The 26,032-nt window shown below is 43.9% G+C and overlaps 1 protein-coding gene and 1 pseudogene across 11 annotated transcripts in view; one reads left to right on the plus strand and one right to left on the minus strand.

The window, feature by feature from the left end:
- Positions 1-14,718: 14,718 nt before the first annotated feature.
- Positions 14,719-15,505, minus strand: LOC115931252 (coiled-coil-helix-coiled-coil-helix domain-containing protein 2-like; annotated as a pseudogene).
- Positions 15,506-16,052: 547 nt separating this feature from the next.
- CCDC125 (coiled-coil domain containing 125) overlaps positions 16,053-26,032 on the plus strand; it is a 53,913-nt gene continuing 43,933 nt past the window's right edge. For 3 of the 11 annotated variants that reach the window (XM_063700702.1, XM_063700703.1, XM_063700705.1), the window contains exon 1: positions 16,608-16,711. The gene's annotated coding sequence lies outside the window, so the exon portion shown is untranslated. Of the gene's footprint in view, positions 16,712-26,032 lie in introns of all 11 variants that reach the window. The other 8 variants (XM_063700704.1, XM_063700701.1, XM_031003541.3 and 5 more) reach the window with 8 other exon arrangements.

Genomic DNA, 26,032 nt, shown 5'->3' on the forward strand with positions numbered 1-26,032 from the left:
TAAAAAAAAGAAAAAAGAGGCTGGGCGTAGTGGCTCATGCCTGTAATCCCAGCGCTTTAGGAGGCCAAGGCAGGTGGATCACTTGAGATTAGGAGTTCGAGACCAGCCTGGCCAACATGGTGAAATCTCGTCTCTACCAAAAATACAAAAACTAGCCAGGCATGGTGGTGCATGCCTGTAATCCCAGCTACTCGGGAGGCCGAGGCAGGAGAATCGCTTTTAACTCAGGCAGCGGAGGTTGGAGTGAGCTCAGATTGTGCCACTGCATTCCAGCCTGGGCAACAGAGTGAGACACTGTCTCCAAAAAAACGAATAAATAAATAAAAATAAAATAATAGCCCAGAGTGGTGGCATGCGCCTATAGTCCCAGCTACTCAGGAGGCTGACGCAGGAGGATCACCTGAGCCTGGGGAGGTCGAGGCTGCAGTGAGCCGTGATTGAGCCACTGCACTCCATCCTGGGCGGACAGAGTGAGAACTTGTCTCAAAAAAAAAGACATGCCAAGTTTGATTTAATCAGTCCTCTCACTAATGGACATTTAGGCTGTTTCCAGCTTTTTACTATTACAATGATGCAAGAATAATAAAGAGTAAATATATTACTATGACATAAACTTCTAAACACATTTCAAAAGTGAATTCTTTATCCACATGACCACTCTCTGAGGTAGATATTATTATTATTTCCATTACAGGAACCAAGGCACAGATGAGTTAAGTGGCTTATCCAAGATAATAGCTAAAAAGTATTAGCTTCAGTGTTCTATCTTAGGCAGGCTTTCACTCACTAAGTTGTGTTCCCTAATGCATATGCGTTATGCATATGAGCAAGTTTATCTGTTGAGTAAATTCCCAAAGACAAATTGTATGCAAGCTTAACATTTAGTAGACTAATTTTTTTTCTTTTTCTTTTTTTAGACAGGCTCTTGCTGTGTCACCCAGGCTGGAATGCTGTGGCACCATCATACCTCGCTGCAGCCTCGACCTCCTGGGCTCAAGTGATCCTCTGACTTCAGCCTCCCAAGTAGCTAGTGAAACCCTGCCTGTACAAAAGATACAAAAATTAGGCCAGTGGTTCATGCCACTGCACTACAACGTGGGCAACAGAGTGAGGCTCCATCACAAAAAAATGAAAAGAAAAAAGAAAAACCAACAAAATTAGCTGAGTATGGTGGCATGTGCCTGTAATCCCAGCTACTCAGGAGACTGAAGCGGGAGAAGCGCTTACACCCAGGAACTGGAGGTTGCAGTGAACTGAGATCGCACCACTACACTCCAGCCTGGGTGACAGAGTGAGACACCATCTTAAAATTTTCAAAAAGGCCAGGCACGGTGGCTCCCGCCTGTAATCCCAGCACTCTGGGAGGCCGAGGCTGGCGCCTGAGGTCAGGAGTTTGAGACCAGCCTGGCCAACATGGTGAAACGCTGTCTGTACTAAAAATGCAAAAATTAACTGGGCGTGGTGGTGGGTGCCTATAATCCCAGCTACTCAGGAGGCTGAGGTAGGAAAATTGCTTGAACCTGGGAGACGGAGGTTGCAGTGAGCCAAGATCACGCCACTGCACTCCAGCCTGAGCGACGGAGCAAGACTCCGTCTCAAAAAAAAAAAAAGCCTGGCCAAAATGGTGAAACCTCCTCTCTACTAAAAATACAAAAATTAGCCGGGCATGGTGGCACACATCTGTAATCCCAGCTACTCCGGAGGCTGAGGCATGAGAATTGCTTTAACCCAGGAAGTGGAGCTTGCAGTGAGCTGAGATTGCACAACTGCACTCCAGCCTGGGCAACACAGACAGATCCTGTCTAAAAAAAAAAAAAAAAAAAGCAAAGAAATCTGCACATATGGGCACATTTTTTAAAATGTTTTCTTTTTAAAGTTTTTCCCCCGCGCCCCCCACCTGAAGCTGACAGTAGTTGATGGGCCATTTTTTTATTTTGAGACAGGGTCTTGCTGTGTCACCCATGTTGGAATGCCATGGCATGCTCTTTGCTCACTGCAGCCTCAATCTCCCCAGGCTCAGGTGATCCTCCCACCTCAGCCTCCAAGTAGCTGGAACTACAGGTGCTCGCCAGTACACCTGGCTAATTTTTTAACTTTGTGTAGAAACAAGGTTTCACCACGTTGCCCAGCCTGGTCGGGAACTCCTGGGCTCAATCAATCCTCCTGCCTCAGTCTCCCAAAGTGTTAGGGTTACTGGCGACAGCCACCGAGCTCTGTGGCAATTTTTGATGGAAGTCCAAAGGCAAGTCAATGGGGGAAAGAATAATCTTTCAACAAGTGAAAAAATTTAGTGTCTTGGATTAGAAAAAAAATGTTTCTGATAAGACACAAAAAGCACAAACCATAAAGGGACTGATACATGGGACTTCAGCAAAATTCATAACTCTTTCTCTCTTCAAAAGACAATGTTAAGAAAATGAAAGCACAAAGAGCCAGGGCAGCAGTGCTCACCCTAGTCCAAACTACTCCCAGCTACTAGGGAGGCTGAGGTAGGAGGATCACTTGAGCCCTGGAGTTGAAGGTTGTAGTGAGGTATGACTGTGCCTGCAAATAGTTACTGCATGCCAGCCTGGGCAACATAGCAAGACTCCATCTCTACAAATTTTAAAGAAGAGAAAGAAGATGAAAGCACAAACCACAGATTGGAGAAAATGCAAAATGAATATCTGATACCAGGTGCGTATCTAGAATATGTACAGAATTATCAAAATAATAAAACAACTTGATTTAAAAAAATCAACAAAATTGGCAAACCTTAATCTAGATTAACAAAAAAGAGAAGGGAGGGGATATCACTACTGACTACGGAAATCAAACGGATTATAAAGGAAAACTATAAACAACTGTATGCCAACAAATTAGATAATTTATATTAAATGGACAAATTCCTAGAAATTCACAAACTTCTGAAACTGATTCAAGAAGAAATATAAATTATGAATAGGCCTATAACAAGAAAATATAATAAATTAGTAATTTTAAAACTTCCTACACAGAAAAGTCCAGGCACAGATGGCTTCACTGGTGATTTTTTAAAATTAATTAATTAATTTATTATTATTTTTTAGATGGAGCTTCACTCTTGTTGCCCAGGCTGGAGTGCAATGGTGCCATCTTGGCTCAGTGCAACCTCTGTGTCCCGGATTCAAGCAATTCTCCTGCTTCAGCCTCCCGAGTAGCTGGGATTACAGGCACCCACCACCACACGCAGCTAATTTTTTGTATTTTTAGAAGAGACGGGGTTTTACCTTATTGGCCGGACTTATCTTGAACTCCCAGCCTCAGGTGATCCGCCCACCTTGGCCTCCCAAAGTGCTGGGATTACAGGTGTGAGCCACCACACCTGGCGATTTGTTTTATTGTTTATAAAGAAAAGAGGTTTAATTGGCTTATGGTTCCACAGGCTATATAGGAAGCATGGCTGGGGAGGCCTGAGGGAACTTATAATCGTGGTAGAAGGCCAAGGAGAAGCAGGCACGTCTTACATGGCTAGAGCAGGAAGAAGAGAGAGCCACTGGTGAATTTTATTAAATGTTTAAAAAAGAGCCAATACCAATTATTTTAAAATTTCTCCCAACAAATAGAAGATGAGGGAATAATTCCCAACATATATTAAAAAGTTTACATTAAGGATGAATTGCTGTTGGCCCAGCACGGTGCCTCATGCCTGTAATCCCAGCACTTCGGGAGGCCAAGGCAGGCAGATCACCTGAGGTCAGGAGTTGGAGACCAGCCTGGCCAACATGGTGAAACCCCATCTCTACTAAAAATACAAAAATCAGCCAGGGATGGTGGCAGGCGCCTGTAATCTCAGCTACTCTGGGGGCTGAGGCAGGAGAATTGCTTGAACCCGAGAGGTGGAGGTTGCAGTAAACTGAGATTGTGCCACTGCATTCTAGCCTCGGCAACACAGCAAGACTCCATCTCAAAAAAAAAAAAAAAAAAAAAAAGGATGAATTGCTGTTAAGTTGAAAAATAAACAAATAAATAAATAAGGCTGGGCACGGTGGCTCATGCCTGTAATCCCAGCACTTTGGGAGGCTGAGACAGGCAGATCACCTGAGGTCAGGAGTTCGAGACCAGCCTGGCCGACGTGGCAAAATCCCATCTCTACTAAAAATACAAAAATTATCTGGGTGTGGTGTTGGGAGCCTGTAATCCCAGCTACTTGGGAGGCTGATCCAGGAGAATTGCTTGAATCCACGAGGTGGAGGTTGCAGTGAGCTGAGATTGCCCCGCTGCACTCCAGCCGGGTGACAGAATGAGACTATGTCTCAAAAAAAAAAGACCCGGCCGGGTGCGGTGGCTCATGACTTTAATCCCAGCACTTTGGGAGCCTGAGGTGGGTGGATCACGAGGTTAGGAGTTCGAGACCAGCCTGACCAACATGGTGAAACCCCGTCTCTACTAAAAATATAAAAATTAGCTGGGCCTGGTGTTGCATGCCTGTAATCCCAGCTACTCAGGAGGCTGAGGCAGGAGTATTGCTTGAACCTGAGAGGTGGAGGTTGCAGTGAGCCGAGATTGCACCACTACACTCCAGCCTGGGCAACACAGTGAGACTCCGTCTCAAAAGAAAAAAAAAAAAGAAAAAGAAAAGAAATTAGCTGAGCATGATGGTGCATGCCTGTAATCCCACCTACTCAGGAGGCTGAAGCAGGAGAATTGCTTGAACCCGGGTGGCAGAGGTTGCATTGAGCCAAGATCGCACCACTGCACTCCAGCGTGGGCAACAGAGCAAGACTCCATCTCACACACAAAAAAGAAAGCTATCCCATCTTCATGCATCAGAAAACTTAACATTGCTAAAATGGCAATACTTGCCAATTGATGTACAGTATTAGCACAATCCATATCGTAATTCCCAGCTGGCTTCCTTGTAGAAACTGACAAGCTAATCCTAAAATACATACGGAAATTCAAGGGACTCAGAACTGCCAAAACAAAGTTGCAGGACTCACATTTCTTGATTTTCAAACTTACTACTAATGCCACATTAAGACAGGGTAGTACTGGCATAAGAATAGACATATAGATTAATGGAATAGGATTGAGAGACAAAAAATAAGCCCTTATATTTATGACCGATTAATTTCCATAAGCTTGCCAAGACAACTGAACATAGAAAGAACAATCTTTTTTGTTTGTTGTGTTTTGTTTTTTTGTGTGTTTGTCTTTTTCTTTTTTTAATTATACTTTAAGTTTTGGGATACATGTGCAGAACGTGCAGGTTTGTTACATAGGTATACATGTGCCATGGTGGTTTGCTGCACCCATCAACCCATCACCTACATTAGGTATTTCTCCTAATGCTATGAAAGAACAATCTTTTAAACAAATAGTGCTGAAACAACTGGATAACTACACACAAAAGAATAAAGATGACGCCGGGCGCAGTGGCTCACGCCTGTAATCCCAGGACTTTGGGAGGCTGAGGCGGGCGGATCACCTGAGCTCGGGAGTTCAAGACCAACCTGACCAACATGGAGAAACCCCGTTTCTACTAAAAATACCAAATTAGCTGAGCGTGGTGACACATGCCTGTAATTCCAGCTACTCAGGAAGCTGAGGCAGGAGAATGGCTTGAACACAGGAGGTGGAGGTTGCAGCGAGCCATGAGTATGCCACTGCACTCCAGCCTGGGCAACCAGAGCAAAACTCCATCTCAAAAAAAAAGAAAAAAGAAAAAAGAAAAAAGAATAAAGATAAATCCTTTCCTCACACATACACAAAAAGTAACTCTAAAGCTCTAAAGGATCACAGATCTAAATGTAACAGCTAAAACAATACATTCTTAGAAGAACATATAGGAGTAAACCTTCATCAGCCTTTGTGAGGCAAAGCCTTCTTAGGTATGACACCAAAAGCATAAGCAACTAAAGAAAAAAATAGATAAATCAGACTTCACCAAAATTTAAAAACTTTTGTGGTTCAATAGACACCCTTAAGACTGTGAAAAGACAACCTACACAATGGTAGAAAATATTTGTAAATTATATCTGATTAGAGTCTAGTAGTAGTAAGAACTCTTATAACTTAATCATAAAAAGATAAATAACCCTATTGAAAAATGGACAATGAAATTTAATGGACATTTCTTCAAAGAAGATATGCAAATTGCCAATAAGCACATAAAAGATGCTCAACTAAATGACTAATGATCATCAACTAATGAGCATCAACTAAAGATGCTCATTAGTCATTAGGAAAAATGCAAATTAAAACCATCATGAGAGATTGTTTCACACCCACTAGAATGACTAAAAGCAAAAAGACAAACAATAACAGGTGTTGGTGAGGATGTGGATAAATTGGAACCCTTACACATAACTAGTGTTAATATAAAATGGTGTAGCCACTTTGAAAAACCACTTGGCAGTTCCTCAAAATGTTAAATATAGAGTACTATATGGCCCAGCAATTTCACTCCTAGTTCTATACCCATGAGAAATGAAAACATACGCCCATGCAAAAACTTGTCCATGACCGTTTATAGCATTATTCATAATTGCCCAGAATTGGAAACAATCCAAATGTTCATCAACTGATGAATGGTAAAATTTTTTTTTTTTTTTTTTTTGTTTTGAGACAGAGTCTCGCTCTTTTGCCCAGGCTGGACTGCAGTGGCACTATCTTGGCTCACTGCAAGCTCTGCCTCCCGGGTTCACGCCATTCTCCTGCCTCAGCCTCCCGAGTAGCTGGGACTACAGGCGCCGGCTAACACGCCCGGCTAATTTTTTTTTTGTATTTTTAGTAGAGACGGGGTTTCACCGTGTTAGCCAGGATGGTCTCGGCCTCCTGACCTCGTGATCCACCCACCTCGGCCTCCCAAAGTGCTGGGATTACAGGCGTAAACCACCGTGCCCGGCCAATTTTTTTTTTGAGATGGAGACTCACTCTGTCACCCAGGCTGGAGTGCAGTGGCACGGTCTTGTCTCACTGCAACCTCCACCTCCCGGGTTCAAGCGATTCTTCCACCTCAGTCTCCTGAGTAGCTGGGATTACAGGCACTCGTCCACACCCAGCTAATTTTTATATTTTTAGTAGACACGGGGTTTCACCATGTTGGCCAGGCTGGTCTCAAACTCCCGACCTCAGGTGACCCATCCACCTCAGCCTCCCAAAGTGCTGGGATTACAGGCGTGAGCCACCGTGCCCGGCCTGAATGGTATAAGATAATTGTGGTATGTCCATAAAACTAAATATTATTTGGCCATAAAAAGAATGCAGTACTGGCTGGGTGTGGTGGCTCACACCTGTAATCCCAGCACTTTGGGAGGCCGGGGTGGGCAGATCACCTGAGGTCGGGAGTTCGAGACCAGCCTGACCAACATGGAGAAACCCCATCTCTACTAAAAATACAAAATTAGCCAGACGTGGTGGCGCATGCCTGTAATCCCAGCTACTCGGGAGGCTGAGGCAGGAGAATTGCTTGAACCCAAGAGGCAGAGGTTGCGGTGAGCCGAGATTGTGCCATTGCACTCCAGCCTGGGCAACAAGACTGAAAATCCGTCTCAAAAAAAATTAAAATAAAATTTATTTTTAAAAAACGTGCTCAGGTAACAAAAAAAGACAAAAAATACATGTACAATGCTGCTAAACTATTGCTTAACAAATATATGCCAAAAGTATTTAAAAGCTGTATGTACAATTTGAGTACGTCTCAAGTAGCTGGGATTACAGGCACCTACCACCATGCCTGGCTAATTTTGTATTTTTAGTAGAGACAGGGTTTCCCCATGTTGGTCAGGCTGGTCTTGAACTCCTGACCTCAGGTGATCCGTCTGTCTCAGCCTCCCAAAGTGCTGGGATTACATGTGTGAGCGACCGTGCCCGGTCCAAAAATAAATTTTATATCCATGCCTCCACAGTTCTAAATTTTGAAAAAGTTCTGACAAAGAAATTAGGGTTATCTTAAAGGTTATCTTAAAGTTTTTTTAAGGGGGACGGGTGGGAGTAAGCCTTGAAATATTTTTAGGGTGAAGACTGCTGTTTTAAATACGTCAGAGTTTTAAGTGAAGAAAAATTATTTTTGGTTTGCAAAAGCTATTTGATGTGCCTACTCTACCATAATAGATACTAGGCAAACTGACTTTAAAATTATAAATGTATTAATCTTTTTTTTTTTTTTTTGAGACGGAGTCTAGCTCTGTCACCCAGGCTGGAGTGCAGTGGTGTGATCTCGGCTCACTGCAACCTCCACCTCCTGGGTTCAAGCGATTCTTTTGCCTCAGCCTCCTGAGTAGCTGGGATTACAGGCACCTGCCACCACGCCTGGCTAATTTTTGTATTTTTAGTAGAGACGGCGTTTCACTGTGTTGGCTAGGCTGGTCTTGAACTCCTGACTTTGTGATCCGCCTGCCTCGGCCTCCTAAAGTGCTGGGATTACAGTCGTGAGCCACTTCACCCAGCCTCTGTATTAATCTTTTAAAATAATCTTAAATCCTTGAGCATCTAATGTGCACATAGCATTGACCTTATTTATAATCAGGAGAAATTTTACAGCCTCAATTTTAAGTCTCGTATATTTCCCAGTATACCTAGATATGTTTACTTTTGGGGTATAAGTGGTTAAGGCAAATGTGAGCTGGATCTGGAGAAGAGAAAGAATAAAGAGGTTTGTCACTGCGAGGAAAGTGTTTATTACTTGTCTTTGTTGTTAATGCAGAATGATCTTTAGACCCAGCAGTTTTTTGACACTACCATGTCCGTTTGGTTATTCCAAGGTTGTAGGATATTAGGAAATAAAACCAAAATTATTTCACCAAGGTAATGAAGTTATGATGCAGCATGTTTTCATGGGGTTATAGGTAGGTAGCACCCATCTCAGAAAACCACCAGGAATAGGTAACAGTCCCCAGTAGTAGCTTTCTAAGCCCACAGGGCCATTCCTGTTGGTTTCCACTTCCATGACTTTGCTCCAGGAATTCCTTTCACCTACAATGCCTGCTTGGTTTCTCAGTAATGAAAGCCTGCTTTTCTTTTGTTCTTTTTTTTTTTTTTAATTATCAGGGATTTTATTGATTTTACAAAGGATGATGTAGTTTCACTGACACTGCAGTATAAGAAATATAACAGCAAAAAGATACTGCCTTCCACCTCCCCCAACCCCAAGAACTTTCAGTAATGGAATTTCAGACTAAACCTTTCCTTTTATTTTCTTATTTTCTCTTCTCTTCTCTTTTCCTTTTTTTTTTTTTTTTTTTTTGAAACGGGGTCTCACTCTGTCGCTCAGGCTGGAGTGCAGTGGTGCAATCTTGGCTCACTGCAACCTCCACCTCCCGGAGTGATTCAAGTGATTCTCCTGCCTCAGCCTCCCAAGTAGCTGGGACTACAGGTCAGCACCACAATGCCCAGCTAATTTTTGTATTTTTAGTAGAGACGGGATTTCACCATGTTGGCCAGGCTGGTCTCAAACTCCTAACCTCAGGTGATCAACCCACCTTGGCCTCCCAAGGTGCTGGGATTACATGAGTGAGCCACCACGCCCAGCCAGACTAAACTTTTCTAAATGTCATGTGGAAGATAAAATTATTTGTACAAATGTTTTCATAAATATATTAAAGCATTTCAACACCTAGCAATCCACTAGTAAAGACATTAATTTAAAAAAATTATTGCAATATTTGGTGCCATTATATAATGGAAAATAAGGTAAACATGCAGACTGTATATAGTCTAATTCAATTAACAAATATAAGGAAAACCTATTAGCTAAATTTCTGGCATTTTTGAAGAAACTAAATCAAGTTAACAGCACCCCATGGTCTCAATGTAACAGGAAAGGGAAAGGATGCTAAAACCGACCTCCTTTGATAACCTCCAAGTAGATGACCATCTGGCCTGATTTGCCTGGGATTGAGGGTTATCAGGATGTGGGACATTTAGTGTTAAAACCAGGGCAGTCCTGGCCCAGTAGGGACAGCTGGTCCTCTTCACCCCTCCAGTTCTTTTAAAAATGTGTGCAATTGGCCGGGCATGGTGGCTCACACCTGTAATCCCAGCACTTTGGGAGACCAAGACGGGTGGATTACAAGGTCAGGAGATCAAGACTATCCTGGCTAACATGGTGAAACCCCATCTCTACTAAAAATACAAAGAATTAGCTGGGCGTGGTGGCGGGCACCTGTAGTCCCAGCTACTAGGGAGGCTGAGGGAGGAGAATGGTGTGAACCTGGGAGGCGGAGCTTGCAGTGAGCCGAGATTGTGCCACTGCACTCCAGCCTGGGTGACACAGAGACACTCCATCTCAAAAAAAAAAAAAAATGTGTGCAATATCCACATTGCTTTATTCTGGGACTTTTCTGCTTGCATATAAGGCTCTCCAGGAAGTCACGAAGCTGCACGATGGCGGGGCTGGAGGAATCAGCCACGTCTCTGGGGCATCCACCTCTTGCATTAGAGGTGTCTTCAACTCTATCTTCAGGTGTCCAGGCTGCCACCAGGTAGCTAACAAAGAAATGTCCTGGGTGACTTTTGTCTTTGGTACTCTGTGCTTTCCCTGTTGACATCCTCAGCTCCTACCTCCACAGGCCTCGCACTGTATTCCCTGTGGCTCATGCCCGTGGACACTCTCTACAGGGACTTGCTCTAAGCACACTGTTAACTAATTGACAAAAATGCCAGCTATTGGCCGGGTACGGTGGCTCACGCCTGTAATCCTACCAATTTGGGAGGCTGAGGCGGGCAGGTCACCTGAGGTCAGGAGTTTGAGACCAATCTGGCCAACATGGCGAAACCCAGTTTCTACTAAAAATACAAAAATTAGCCGGGCGTGGTGGCGGGCACTTGTAATCCCAGCTACTCGGGAGGCTGAGGCAGGAGAATTTCTTGAACCCAGGGGGCTGAGGATTCAGTGGGCCGAGATCGCACCATTTCACTCCAGCTTGGGCAAAAGAGTGAAACTCCGTCTCAAAAAAAAAAAAAAGGCAGTTATTGAAGCTCAAAGTGTGACCTCTTCTAGGAGTGTTGAGAGGTTTTAAAAGGGCATTCTTAGACCTCAAAAATCTTTCAAAGACACAAAGCTAGACAGCAAAAATTGTTAGCTCTGTGAAAACCATTAGCTCTGTGAAAACCAAAGTGCAAAGCACTTAATAATAGCAATAGTTGTTTCTTATTGTGAACCATGTGTCAGGCACCATTCTAAATATTTCACAAACATTAATTCATATAGCAGCCCTGTGTGGTAGGTACTGAATCAAGCCAATTTCACAGGTAGAGACGCTGAGGCTGAGCTTGGTAATGGTCAGCCTGATTTGAACCCAATGCCATGCTTACATACCTCCAAAGTCAGGCTCTTTTTTACTTCACGATGAATAGTTTTTTTTTTCTGATATCACACACGCATACACACACTAAATATATATTATATATATAAAGTATATATTATATGTAATATATATAAAGAAGTATATATTATATGTAATATATATAAAGAAGTATATATTATATGTAATATATATAAAGAAGTATATATTATATGTAATATATATAAAGTATATATTATATGTAATATATATAAAGTATATATTATATGTAATATATATAAAGTATATATTATATGTAATATATATAAAGTATATATTATATGTAATATATATAAAGTATATATTATATGTAATATATATAAAGTATATATTATATGTAATATATATAAAGTATATATTATATGTAATATATATAAAGTATATATTATATGTAATATATATAAAGTATATATTATATGTAATATATATAAAGTATATATTATATGTAATATATATAAAGTATATATTATATGTAATATATATAAAGTATATATTATATGTAATAAAGTATGTATTATATATTATATATAAAGTATATATTATATATTATATATAAAGTATATATTATATATTATATATAATGTATATATAATATATAATATATAATGTATATATTATATATTATGTATATTATGATATATTATATTATATATAATATATAATATATAATGTATATATTATGTATATATTATATATTATGTATATATTATATATTATGTATATATTATATATTATGTATATATTATATATTATGTATATATTATATATTATGTATATATTATATATTATGTATATATTATATATTATGTATATATTATATATATATATATATATGATTTTTGTAGAGAGAGACAGGGCTCACTCCATTGCCCAGGCTGGATTGCAGTGGTGCAATCATAGCTCACTCTAACCTCAAACTCCTGGGCTCCAGCGGTCCTCCTGCCTTAGCCTCCCAAGCAGCTAGGACTATAACTATGCTCATCCAATTTTTTTTTAAGAGACAGGGTCTTACTGTGTTGCCCAGGCTGGTCTTGAACTCCTGGGCTCAAGCAATCTTCCAGCCTCAGCCTCCCAAAGTGCTGGGATTACAGGTATGAGTCACCATGCTGGGCCTCACATGTTAGGTTTTAATGAGGTCTCTTAGTTTGCCGCTAGGATCAAGTCCTCTCTCTTTTTTTTTTTTTTGAGACGGAGTCTCGCACTGTGGCCCAGGCTGGAGTGCAGTGGTGCAATCTCAGCTCACTGCAACCGCCGTCTCCCGACTTCCAGCGATTCTCTTGCCTCAGCCTCCCGAGTAGCTGGGATTACAGGTGCGTGCCACCACGCCTGACTAATGTTTTGTGTTTTTAGTAGAGACGGGGTTTCACTGTGTTAGCCAGGATGGTCTTGATCTCATGACCTTGTGATTCGCCTGCCTCAGCCTCCCAAAGTGCTGGGATTACAGTCATGAGCCACCGTGCCTGGCCTCAAGTCCTCTCTCTTACCTCTCACTGATTCAGCCACATACAATTATTTTGATCACCTGCTATGCACCCATGGCGTTCTTGGCACTAGGAATCCTGCTGTGAGTGAAGCTGAGCTCCTGCCTGGGTAGAGCCTGGGCCACATGGGTCTCCCAGCTGTGCTTTGAAGTCACTGTCAAAAGTCCTGGGCACTGGAGAATTTCATGTGTCTGATGCTAAGGCAAGATGACAAATTCCACATTTGCCTCCAACAGGAATAACTGTCAGTTTCCACCAAGCCCCACCTTGTTCAGGTGACTCCTGTTGTGAGTCTTTTCATACCATCTCCCTTTCACCCACAAGTGCCACCAACGGGCAGAGGCGGGGAACTGGGTTTGGAGATACTGGTCTGATCCTTAGGTGAACTCTTCTCCCCTGATGTTGCAGGAGAATGGGTGCTCAGATGGAGAATCAGCACTCTTCTCAGGATTGGAAGGTGCTGTGGCTGGGGGTGTCTGCATTATGTTCTGGGCTGTGAGCTTTTCCAGAATTCTGCTCCACAGGCACACATCTGCTGTATATGTATATCATGGTATAAATCAGATGTCCCTGAGTTCTCTAGTATTGAATGTCTATGTAAAAAGTGTCTAGCCCCATCTGAGGATGCTGGAAGTCTAGTCTGTTAGGAGGCCCCTGAATATGTGCTTGTCTTGTGTGACCTTCCAGGAGGTGACTCAGTTCTCTTTTGTTCTGTTTCTTGCTCTAGGCTATTGCTCCATTTTTTTGTAGGTCATCTCCTGCCACCTCTTCTCTAGGGTAATGCTGTTTGCAATACACAGTTCCTTGTCTTGGTTTCCCAAGCATCTTAGTTCTGAAAGTGAGATATTGGCTTGTCTGGGATGTGGGGGACAAAGATCAGGTGCCTCCACAAGTGACTGTCCTCAGCTCCCAGCCAGCTGACAACTGCATGGACTGATGGTCTCTTTCTTTCCTTATCTGCATGCTGGTTTCCAGGCCTTTGCTCACCCTGAAGGAGCCTCATATGACCCAGTAGTTTCATTCCTAGGCAGCTTTTATATCTTTTATCATTTTTCTAAGCTTAAGGCACCTTTGGTCAGCCACGGTGGCTCACGCCTGTAATCCCAGAACTTTGGGAGGCCAAGGCGGGCGAATCACCTGAGGTCAGGAGTTCGAGACCAGCCTGACCAACATGGAGAAACACCCTGTCTACTAAAAATACAAAATTAGCTGAGCGTGGTGGTGCATACCTGTAATCTCAGCTACTCCAGAGGCTAAGGCAGGAGAATCACTTGAACCCGGGAGGCAGAGGTTGCAGTGAGCCGAGATCTTGCCACTGCACTGCAGCCTGGGCAACAAGAGAAAAACACTGCATTTAAAAAAAAAAAAAAAAAAAAGACTCCTTTTCTTTCCTCATTAATTTGGCGGCCACGTCTGTCCGGAACTTGTGGGACGTCCTCGTCTTCATCAGGTTGGCAGATACTCCAGCATGGCCTGCCGGCCGCCGAGGCCACCATCCACAGGCTCAAGGGCTCCGTGGTCGCTCCTTCGTGCTCCCGCCTCCAGAGGGAGCCAGACAGTGCATCCTTGCAGTGGACGCCGCCCGCCCGCAAAAGCCTGTTTTTCAATGACTGCCTCTACCTCTGAACTTCAGCTTAGATTTCTCTCTCTCCCTCTCTCCCTCCCTCTCCCTCTCTCCTTCTCTCTCTCTCTCTCTCTCCCTCCCTCTCCCTCTCTCCCTCTCCCTCTCTCTCTCTCTCTATCTCTCTCTCTCTCTCTCTCCACCCCCGCCCCCCTCTTTTTAAGACAAAGTCTCGCTCTGTCACCCAGGCTGGAGTGCAGTGGCGCGATCTCCGCTCACGGCAAACTCCGCTTCCCGGGTTCAAGAGATTCTCCTGCCTCAGCCACCCGAGCAGCTGGGAATACAGGCACCTGCCACCACGACCGGCTAATTTTTTTTTTTTTTTTGGAAGAAAATGACTTTATTCTAATTAACTCACAAAGAATAAAATCATAACAGCTAGTTTAAGGAGGCCACACAAACATTTGCCCTGTCACAGATTCTACAGAGTAGGAACACCCCCCTTCCATTTCAATTCTGAAGCAAGGAAGCTAGGAATGACAGGAGAGGTTTAACTGATGGTTACACTTTATACCCTCACTATCAATTCTATTTTTATACTAAATTAACTTAGTTATGAGAGCTGATTTTCCATCTCTCCAGGTTGAACTTCTTGATTAGGACAATCCGTTTGCAAGTCGGCACTGTTTCAGCACCTCATTGAAACCCTCACAGAGCTTGATGTCACCCTGGTTCTGGGCACACTCCAGAAACTGATCTCATAGAAGCAAGGCTGCTGCTGCTGTGCCCGCTGGGTTCCCTGAGGCTCCTGGTAAGCGATGTCAGGCCTCGCAGGCTCAGCATTACTTCCTTCACTGAAGCCCCCAGTAATGGCGTGACCCACAGCAGAGCCCACAGCCACGCCATCTGCAGTGGTTGCCATCTGGGCCATCAGACCTGGCTGCCGGGGCACAGCAGCAGAAGAGCCAACTACAGATGGGGGTGCCGCTGCTGGTGGCTGAACGACTGGTACTGGCCTGGGTGCAGCTCTCATCTGAGGGGGCCCGGCTGGCCGGAGGGGCCATGCGGGAGGTGCGGCTTCGGCTTCCACGCGGCATCCTAGGTACGCGACGGCTCGGCCTCCGGACGTGTGACGACCGGCTAAATTTTGTATTTTTAGTGGAGATGGGGTTTCACCATGTTGGCCAGGCTGGTCTCAAACTTCTGACCTCAGGTGATCCACCCACCTCGGCCTCCCAAAGTGCTGGGTTAACAGGCGTGAGCCACCGCACCCGGCCCGATCTACCTTTCTCTTACAGGATTCCTAGAGACTTAATATTTTGGTTTTGGTTTGTTTCTTTTTTGAGACAGGGTCTCCACTCCGTCGCCCAGGCTGGAGTGCAGTGGTCACTGTAGCCTGGATCTCCCAGGCTCACGGGATCCTCCCACCTGACGGCCTCCCGGCCTCCTGAGTAGCTGGGACTACAGGTACGCACCACCACATCCGCTACTTTTTAATTTTTTTTTTTTTTTTTTTTTTGAGACGGAGACTCGTTCTGTTGCCCAGGCTGGAGTGCAGTGGCACGATCTTGGCTCACTGCAAGCTCCGCCTCCTGGGTTCACGCCATTCTGCCTCAGCCTCCTAAGCAGCTGGGACTACAGGCACCCACCACCACGCCCGGCTAATTTCTTGTATTTTTAGTAGAGAAGGGTTTTCACCGTGTTAGCCAGGATGGTCTCGATCTCCTGACCTCGTGATCCGCCCGCCTCGGCCACCTAAAGTGCTGGGATTACAGGCGTGAGCCACCGCGCCCAGCCCTACTTTTAAAATTTTTTGTAGAGCGGGGTCTCACTATGTTGGCCATGCTGGTCTCGAATTCCTGGCCTCAAGCGATCCTCCCGCCTTGGCCTCCCAAAAGCTGGGATTACAGGTGTGAAACCCCGCGCCGGTCTGAACCTCAATGTTTGAACCACCAAATTTTACCTGTATTGACACAGGCCCCGTCTTGTTGTTTTTCTAAATCTCATGTCATTGTTTGCATATTGGTTACCCGTGGTTGGCTTTGGAGCTGAAGGTGGACAGAGCTAACATCAGGTTGCACACAGGAACAGAGTGAGGTCGCGAAAAAGTAGCGCGAGCTGCCTCGATGGCCCAGGGCGACCTCACCGGCGTTTCCTGTCTGGGACTGCGCCCACGCGGTCACGTGGTGGCCCGGAGTACGCGCGGCGGCAGCGGCGCACGCGCACGGAGAGGAGGCTACTTGCCAGGTGAGCGAGCTGAGTGGGGCGCCGGGGCGGTAGGAGGGCGCTGTTCGCTGAGCTGGAGTCCGGGCTCCGGTCCCCGCCACGGACCTTGAGAGGGTACCCGGGGTCAGACCTGGCAGGTGGGAACCGGGAGTGGGGAGGACCCAGGGCAGGGGTGGGATGCGCAGATTCGTGGAAACTCTGCAGGTTGTGGACAAACTGCCCAAATCCTTTTCCCTGAATGCCAGTTTAGTGGCCTCGTCTGATAAGAAAAAAATAAGAAATAGATTTCAGAGACCCTATTTCTCTCTCTCTGCCTCTCCACCTGCTTTACTTTTTTTCTCTTCTGTTAATTTTGAGCCTTACAAAACTATAGCGCCAGTATCCTGGTTTGGATCCTGAAACAGAAAAAGAACATTAGTGGAAAAAATAATAAAGGCTGTGGTTTAGTTAATAGCACGTACCCATGTTATTTTGACAAATTGTACACAAATGTTGACATTAGAGGAATTTGGGTAAAAGGTACACAGGAATTCTTAGTACTATCTTTGCAATTTACTGTACATCTAAAATTATTCTAAAATGAAAAGTTAAGAAACAAAATCCTAAAGCAAAGTGCAGCAGGCCATTGTTCACCAGGGAGGGCTCAAGTTAGTTCCTCTTTGTCAGGGAGTTAGGCATGTTTGACCAACTTGTTTGCTAAGGCAGAGTTGTCAGGCTACTGAATGTAGATTCTTCTGTCCAAAGGTTTCCGGGCAGGAATCGGTTTTCTCTTTCCATTCTGTCAAATATCTTTGGAACACCTGTTGTGCATAAGCAAACGAGACACACAAAGTCTCTGCATAAGGGAATATACAGTCAGTCTAGGTCAGGTAGGAAGTAAGCACTATTAAAAAGATTCAGTAAAACCTCCCAGAACTGGGAAGACTCAGATGTGGAAGAAATCACATCTGGTCCAAGGGAGTCAGGAAGGCTACTGGAGGGAGTGCTGTCCTGAACTGAGGGGGCTCTGAGAGGAGACAGCATTCCTGGGGTGAAGAATGGCACCAATAGAGGCTTGCAGGTGACCAAGCTGAGCTGAGGGAGGAGCCCTGGGAGCAAGTGCAGTTCCTTTTACGTGGAAGTGCAGAGTACATCCAGGGAGTACTGCCAGATGAAACTGGAGGTGAAAACTGTAGCTTTGTTGTAGAAAACAGGGTGACACTTCAGTTGGATACATTATTTTTATTTTTATTTTTTTGAAACGGAGTTTTGGCTGGGCGCAGTGGCACACGCCTGTAATTCCAGCACTTTGGGAGACCGGTGGGCAGATCTCCTGAGGTCTGGAGGTCTAGACCAGCCTGGCCAACATGGTGAAACCCCATCTCTACAAAAATACAAAAATTAGCCGGGCATGGTGGTGGGCGCCTGTAATCAGCTACTGGGGAGGCTGAGGCAGGAGAATCGCTTGAACCCAGGAGGTCTAGGTTGCAGTGAGCCGAGATCACACCATTGCACTCCAGCGTGGGTGACAGACAATAGTGCTGTCTCAGCTCACTGGAACCTCCACCTCCCAAGTTCAAGCGATTCTCCTGCTTAGCCTCCCAAGTAGTTGGGATTAAAGGTGCCCGCCACCATACCTGGCTAATTTTTGTATTTTTAGTAGAGACGGGGTTTCGCCATGTTGGCCAGACTGGTCACGAACTCCTGACCTGAGGTGATCTGCCCGCCTCAGCCTCCCAAAGTGCTCGGATTACATGTGTGAGCCACTGTGCCCAGCCTAATTTTTTTTTAAAAAGGAAAACAGGGTGACATTGACTACAATTATACATGCCATGGGAGCCATGGAATGTTTTACAGCAAGAGAGAGACATCATTCGGTTTGCACTTGGATATTATTGACTTGGCAGCAGTATGTAGGTTGGCTTGAAGTAGACCAATTAGGGAATTATCAGGCTAGCCTTGGGGAATTAAAGAGAAGTTCCACCAGGGCAGTGAAATTAATGTGCAAAGAATGACATGGTTTGGGGAGATTTTTTTGGGTCTAGAAGACCTAGCAACTGAAGGCATGTGAAGACCAAAGAGGAAAAAACAATTCCAAAGTATTGCTCCTGAGTGTTTTGGAGCATAATTGATGCATTTGCAGAAATAGAGGACTCAGAGGGAGACCTGGATTGGGGGCTGGGAGGATAGTGAATTTTTTTTCTTTAGATGGAGTCTTGCTCTGTCACCCAGGCTGGAGTGCAGTGGTGCAATCTCGGCTCACTGCAATGTCTGCCTCCCGGGTTCAAGCGATTCTCCTGCCTCAGCCTCCCGAGTAGCTGGGACTACAGGTGCACACCACCGTGCCCAGCTAATTTTTGTATTTTTAGCAGAGACAGGGTTTCACTATGTTGGCCAGGCTGGTCTCGAACTCCTGACCTCATGATCCGCCCGCCTCAGCCTCCAAAGTGCTGGGATTACAGGCATGAGCCACCGTGCCCGGCGGTGAATTTGTTTTTGAGCAAGATGTGCTTGGATTGCTGGTGGAATATCCAGTTGGAGATGTGTATTTAAGAGTAGTAAAAGAAGCCAAACATTTACAAAAGGGACAGGAAAAAGAAAAAGAGCCTTAGAGGACAGATATGAGAAGATATGAGTCAGGGAAGGAGGAGGATCAGATTTCTATTTCTAGGGGCTTCAGGAGTCAGGTGGACCTGGACTTAGTGAGTCAGTAGTGTCACAGCTCCTGCAAAGGTAGAGGAGACTGAGGAATGAAACTTGATCTTGGATTTATCTATGAGGAAGTCACTGGTCATCTTTTAAAGAGTTGTTTTAGTGGAAAAGTGAGACGACTGCTAACAGACTGTAATCTATTCATCCTACAGCCTTTCCCAAGTGGCCAGAGGACTGGACAAAGAACCAGAAATATTGTTTCTAGTCCTGGCTCTGCTGCTAATTACCATTGTATTTGGGGCAAGTCATGTATGCCTGGACTGGAATAGAAAAAAATACATCCGAGCCGGGCTCAGTGGCTCATGCCTGTAATCCCAGCACTTTGGGAGGCCGAGGCAGGTGGATCATCTGAGGTCAGGAGTCCGAGACCAGCCTCGCTAACATGGTGAAATCCCATCTCTATTAAAAATACAAAAATTAGCTGGGTGTGGTGGCAGGCACCTGTAATCCCAGCTACTCAGGAGGCTGAGGTGGGAGAATCACTTGACCCAGGAGGCAGAGGTTGCAGTGAGCCGTGATCATGCCATTGCACTCCAGCCTTGGTGACAAGAGCAAAATTCCGTCTCAAAAAAAAAAAAAAAAAAAAAGACTTGAATCCTGGCTGGGCATGGTGGCTCACACCTGTAATCTCAGCACTTTGGGAGGCCAAGGCAGAAGGATTGCTTGAGCCCAGGAGTTTGAGACCAGCCTGGGCAATATAAGGAGACCTCGTCTCTACAAAAAATACAAAAATTAGCCTCTACAAGAACAAAAAAATTAGCCAGGTGTGGTGGCACATGCCTCTAGTCCCGGCTACTTGGGAGGCTGAGATGGGAGGGTCACTTGAGCCCAGAGGTCGAGGCTGCAGTGAGCTGTCACTGCACTCCAGCCTGGTCAACAGACTGAGACTCTGTCCATATAAAAATAAATACTTTAATCCTAAAAGTTGACACATCTATTTTAGACAGCATATATTGATATATTGGTTCAAGTCGTCTTTTAAAAGTCAAAGGTAGGCCGGGCATGGTGGCTCACGCCTCTAATCCCAGCACTTTGGGAGGCCGAGGCCAGCGGATCATGAGGTCAGGAGATTGAGACCATCCTGCTTAACATGGTGAAACTCCATCTCTACTAAAAATACAAAAAATTAGCTGGGCATGGTGGCGGACACCTGTAGTCCCAGCTACTCAGGAGGCTGAGGCAGGAGAATGGTGTGAACCCAGGAGGCGGAGCTGGCAGTGAGCTGAGATGGCACCACTGCACTCCAGCCTGGGTGACAAAGCGAGACTCCATCTCAAAAAAAAAAAAAAAGTCAAAGGTATAAAGTATGAAGGAACCTCTGTGTTTATCTATTCAAGATTACCATATAGTACAGAATCAGCTGTAGATATTCTTAGATTTTGTGGTACTGTTAAAATACAATATTATAAAAATGGTATATGGAAAAATACTCTAATCCTACTAATTTATTTTTATCTTTTGTTTTTCTTCTAATCTTTGTCCCTAGTACAGACAACTTTGAATTCTGCTTTTTATGTTTTACACTTGTATATGTGAGCATTTATCATGTTGCTGCCTAGTCTATACTACATAGTATTTTTATTTTTATTTTTATTTTATTTTTATTTTTTGAGATGGGGTTTCACTCTTGTTGCCCAGGCTGGAGATTATTCTTAAACTATGTTAAATACACTATAACTCTAATACTTATTTAATTAATTTTGTTTAATTACATAGTATTTTATAAAGTTGTTAAACCAAGATTTAACTATTTCTTTATTGTTCAACATATTTTATTATTTTCTAATTTTGTCCAATTAGAAATTAAATGGTAGAGTAAATCGCTGAATGGATTGAACATAAAACAGGCATAAATACAGACTCATTTTAATTTAAAAAATTAAAACAAAAAAAGTCCAGGCTTGGTGGCTCACGCCTATAATCCCAGCACTTTGGCAGACAGAGGTGAGCGGATGGCCTGAGGTCAGGAGTTTGAGACTAACCTGGCCAACATGGTGAAACCTTGTCTCTACTAAAATACAAAAATTAGCTGGGCATGGTGGCAGGTGCCTACAATGCCAGTTACCTGGAAGGCTGAGGCACGAGAATTGCTACAACCTGGGAGGCGGAGGTTGCAGTGAGCTGAGATTGCGCCACTGCACTCCAGCCCTCAATAAAACCAAAAGGACGCTTTTATTCCTAGCAAAACCTAATAGTCTGGAGAACATGTTCCATGGAGCACACTTTGGAAAATGCTGATACAGAAACAATTTTAGAGCTCTGAAGAACCAAAAATCTAGTCCCCTAAATTGACAATTGAAGAAAATAGTATTCAAATTCAATAAACATTGATTTGGCTACCATAGTTGATTTCAAATATATCAGTGGTGCCCAAAAATGTCCCGATAAAGTAGTTGTGCTTAAACCCCTGTTAAGAAATAAAACAGGCTCTAAGAAGGTAAATGACTTACCCAAGATCAAAAAGCGGCAAGTGGTGAAGTGAGATTTGAACCCAGACCTCTCGAGTCAGTGCCTTCTCCGTTAACACATCCTGCTGCTTCCCTGGTCATCAACCCTGAATACATTAAACTGGTTGAATAGTTTAGTGACTTCAAATATTTTCACTTTCTTGGAAGTAATGTGTTTCAAAAGTGAAGTTTAATTTGTATGGTATTTCATGTTACCTTACTGTCAGCATATAAAAAGTGGGAGAATAGGCCAGGTGGGGTGGCTCATGCCTGTAATCCCAGCACTTTGGGAGACCGAGGCGGGCAGATCGTGAGGTCAGGAGATCGAGACCATCCTGGCTAACACGGTGAAACCCCATCTCTACTAAAAATACAAAAAATTAGCCGGGTGTGGTGGCGGGCACCTGTAGTCCCAGCTGCTCAGGAGGCTGAGGCAGGAGACTGGCATGAACCCGGGAGGCGGAGCTTGCAGTGAGCCGAGATCTCGCCAGGGCACTCCAGCCTGGGCGACAGAGCAAGACGCTGTCTCAAAAAAAAAAAAAAAAAAAGTGGGAGAATATACAGTCAGCAGTCCCTGAAATTACATTTTATTTTATTTATTTTTAGAGACCGGGTCTTGCTCTGTTGACCAGACTAGAGTGCAGTGGCGTGATCACAGCTCACTGCAGCCTTGACTTCCCACCTCAGGCTCCCGTGTAGCTTGGGACTACAGGTGTGCACCACCATGCCCAGCAGTTTTCTTTTTTTCCTTTTTTTGTAGACATGAGGTCTCACTGTGTTGCCCAGGCTGGTCTGAACTACTAGGCTCAAGCAGTCCTCCTTCTTTGGCCTCACAAAGTTCAGGGATTACAGACGTGAGTCACCATTCCCAGCCTGAAGTTAAATTTAAGAAACTGTAGGCAGGGATAAAAAACAAACAAAACAACAACAAAACCTCATTATATTCAACTCTGAATAGCAGGAAGGCGTACCCATGATGCCTGAATTTATGTGGTGCATTGAAAAATATTCTTAGCTAACTCTGCAATTGCTTACTCTTTCCTTTTACAGCTTTTCCCCCTTATACTGACCAATTCCATTTTCTTCTCTGCTGCCTGCCTAATCCTGACCACACCCTTCTTAACACAGGCCAGAGGTTGCCCTTAACAAGCAGGAGTCTACTGCACTCCTGCAGTAAAACACAGCCTCTCAAGGGATTATTCTTTGATTCAATAAATATCTTCTTATCTACCTTGATAAAATAGATAAATCTCCTTTTTAAGGAAATAATCTTGTAAAAGAACCAAGATGATTTTATAAAAATCTGGGAAAAAATGGATCCAGAATCTGTTAGATGTTGCTCAAACTAGATATTTTAGACTTTTACTTTAAGTTCTATTTGAAGTCATAAATAATAGAAACTTGGTATACTCTGATGTGAATTTCATTGAAATTCTCCAAATAATACAAAACAGTGGCTAAGAGTGTTGGCTCTGACATCAGATATCTGGATTAAAAATCTGTCTCTGGGCCAGGGGTGGTAGCTCATGCCTGTAATCCCAGGACTTTGGGAGGCTGAGGTGGAAGGATCCCGTGAGGTCAGAAGTTCAAGACTGGCTGGCCCGAGACCCTGTTTCTACAAAATGAATTAAAAATTAGCCTGGCAGGGTGGTACACATCTGTAGTCCCAGCTACTTTGGAGACTGAGGTGGGAGAATCACTTGAGCCTAAGAGGTCGAGGCTGCAGTGAGCTGTGGATGCCATCACTGCACTTCAGCCTAAGCAATGAGCAACAGAGTGAGATGCTGTCTCTTTTTTTTTTTTTTTTTTTGAGACAGAGGGTTTCGCTTTTTCACCCAAGTTGGAGTGCAGTGGCACGATCTTGGCTCACCGCAACATCCACCTTCTGGTTTCAAGTGATTCTCCTGCCTCAGCCTCCCGAATAGCTAGGATTACAGGCGCCTGCCACCACACCTGGCTAATTTTTGTATTTTTAGTAGAGATGAGGTTTCACTATGTTGGCCAGGCTGATCCTGAACTCTTGACCTCGTGATCCGCCCACCTCGACCTTCCAAAGTGCTGGGATTACAGACGTGAGCCACTGTGCCCAGCCCGAGACCCTGTCTCTTAAAAAAAATCCATCTCCACTTCTGGTTGACTGTGTTACTCAGTCTCTGTCTGCTTCAGTTTAATTTTCGTACTTAATAATGGTATTTTCTTGCAGAGTGTTTATAAAGAATAAATATAATCTAAGGCACTTAAAACTGTCTAGCACATGGAAAGCAGGCAACAAGTGCTAAGTATTATTACATCTTTTTTTTTTTTTTTTGAGACAGAATCTCACTCTGTTGCCCAGGCTGTAGTGCAGTGGTGCAAGCTCGGCTCACTGCAACCCCTGCCTCCCGGGTTCAAGCCATTCTTCTGCCTCAGCCTCCCAAGTAGCTCGGACTACAGGCATGCACCACCACACCTGGCTAATTTTTTGTATTTTTTAGTAGAGACGGGGTTTCACCATGTTGGCCAGGCAGGTCTTGAATTCCTGACCTCAGGTGATCTGCCCACCTTGGCTTCCCAAACTGCTGAGATTGCAGGCATGAACCACCACACCCAGCCTAATGAGTTTTGATAAGTGGCCACTCTGGTGAAGATATAGAAGTTTTCCATTACCCCAGGAAACTTCCCTCATGCCCTTTGTGGTCATTTCTCCCATGCCAAGCAACCATTAATTTGTTTACCGTCATTGTATGTTAGTTTTCCCAGTATTTCATACAGTATGTGCTGTTGTTTATTTATTTATTGTTTTAATTAGTGATGGGGATCTCGCTATGTTGCCCAGGCTGGTTTCGAACTCCTGGCCTCAAGTGATTCTCACACCTCAGCCTCCCAAAATGCTGGGATTACAGGTGGGAGCCACCACATCCAGCCTAGTATGTGCTTTTTTGTTAGCGTAATGTCTGGGAAATTCATTGCATATATCGGAAATGCATTGCATGTGTAATGCATATGTCAGAAATGCGTTGTTCTTTTCTGACAAATATATTCTGTTGTATGGACAGACCACAGTTTCTTTGTTTTACTGCAGATGGACACTTGGGTTGTTTCCAATTTTTGACAAATTGAGTGATGTATGAATATTCATGCACACATCTTTGTACGGACATAGGGTTCTGTTTCTCTTGAGTAAATCCTGAAGAATGCAGTTGCCAGGTCACATGTTTGTAAGAAGCTATCAAATTGTTTTCCACAGTGGTTGTACCATGTTTTACTCGCATCACCAATGTATGAGAGTTTCAGTTACTCCACATCCTCAGCAGCACTTGGAATTGTCAGTGCGGTGAGGTGGAATCTCACCGTGGTTTAAGTTATAATTGCCTGATAACTAATGATGCTGAGCATCTTTCCATCCATGTATCTTCTTTGATGACATATCTGTTCAAATCTTTTAAGGGTATTTGTTTTTAACATTGAAAATATATGGCATTTTGACCCTAAAAATGACAGAAATTCCTTAATACATGGTCAGATTTATTTGGTATCTACATAAGGTTTAATAGTGGAAGAATAGAGAGATCTCCACAACAAATGCAAGACTGAGATTAAATGTCTTTCGAAGTTTTGGAAGCAACTACTTGAACAGCAGGATATTTAGAGAAAAATGTTAGACATGTTTATACCCCCACACCCCACTTTTTTTTTTAATGAGCCTTGAGAGAAGGATGAAATATTTCTAAATAGCTATAGCAAATCAGCTGTTTTGAAATGCCTGGTGGTGAAAGTCCCTCTTAACTGCACTCTGTACTGGAGGCACGAGGTTGAGCATTTCTGCTTCTCCTGGCTGCTTCACTGTCACCAGGTAGGTGACTGGGGTGGTCTCCACATGGGGAGGGCTCAGTGATACTAGTTGATCTGTAGGCATTTTTGCCAGGAGAAGTTTTCTGCTGGGAAGAAAGGCAGGCATAACTCCTCTGTATCTGCTGTGGAGTCCTGCTAGGGTGCCGGTTTTGTTCTTCTGCCCTAAAAGCAAGTACAGTCTAACCAAACCTGCTGTGCGTGGCCTGAGGTGGGATAGGAGCTCTGTGAGTTCCACATTGGTTGATTCAACCAACCAGGGTTGAAAATATTTGGAAAAAAAAATCTGCAGTGTTCCAAAAACAAAGACGAATTTGCAGCACTCAGAGTACAAGGTTAAATCCACGGGAATGATAGTGATGTATAGGCAGTGTATTAGATATTATAAGTAATTTAGAGACAATTGAAAATATATATAAAGTACACAGGAGGATGTGCCTAGATAATATGCAAATATGATACCTTTTTGATTAACAAATTAACAAATTTTTT

This window comes from Gorilla gorilla, chromosome 19 (assembly GCF_029281585.2).
Source record: "Gorilla gorilla gorilla isolate KB3781 chromosome 19, NHGRI_mGorGor1-v2.1_pri, whole genome shotgun sequence".
NCBI lineage: Eukaryota > Metazoa > Chordata > Mammalia > Primates > Hominidae > Gorilla > Gorilla gorilla.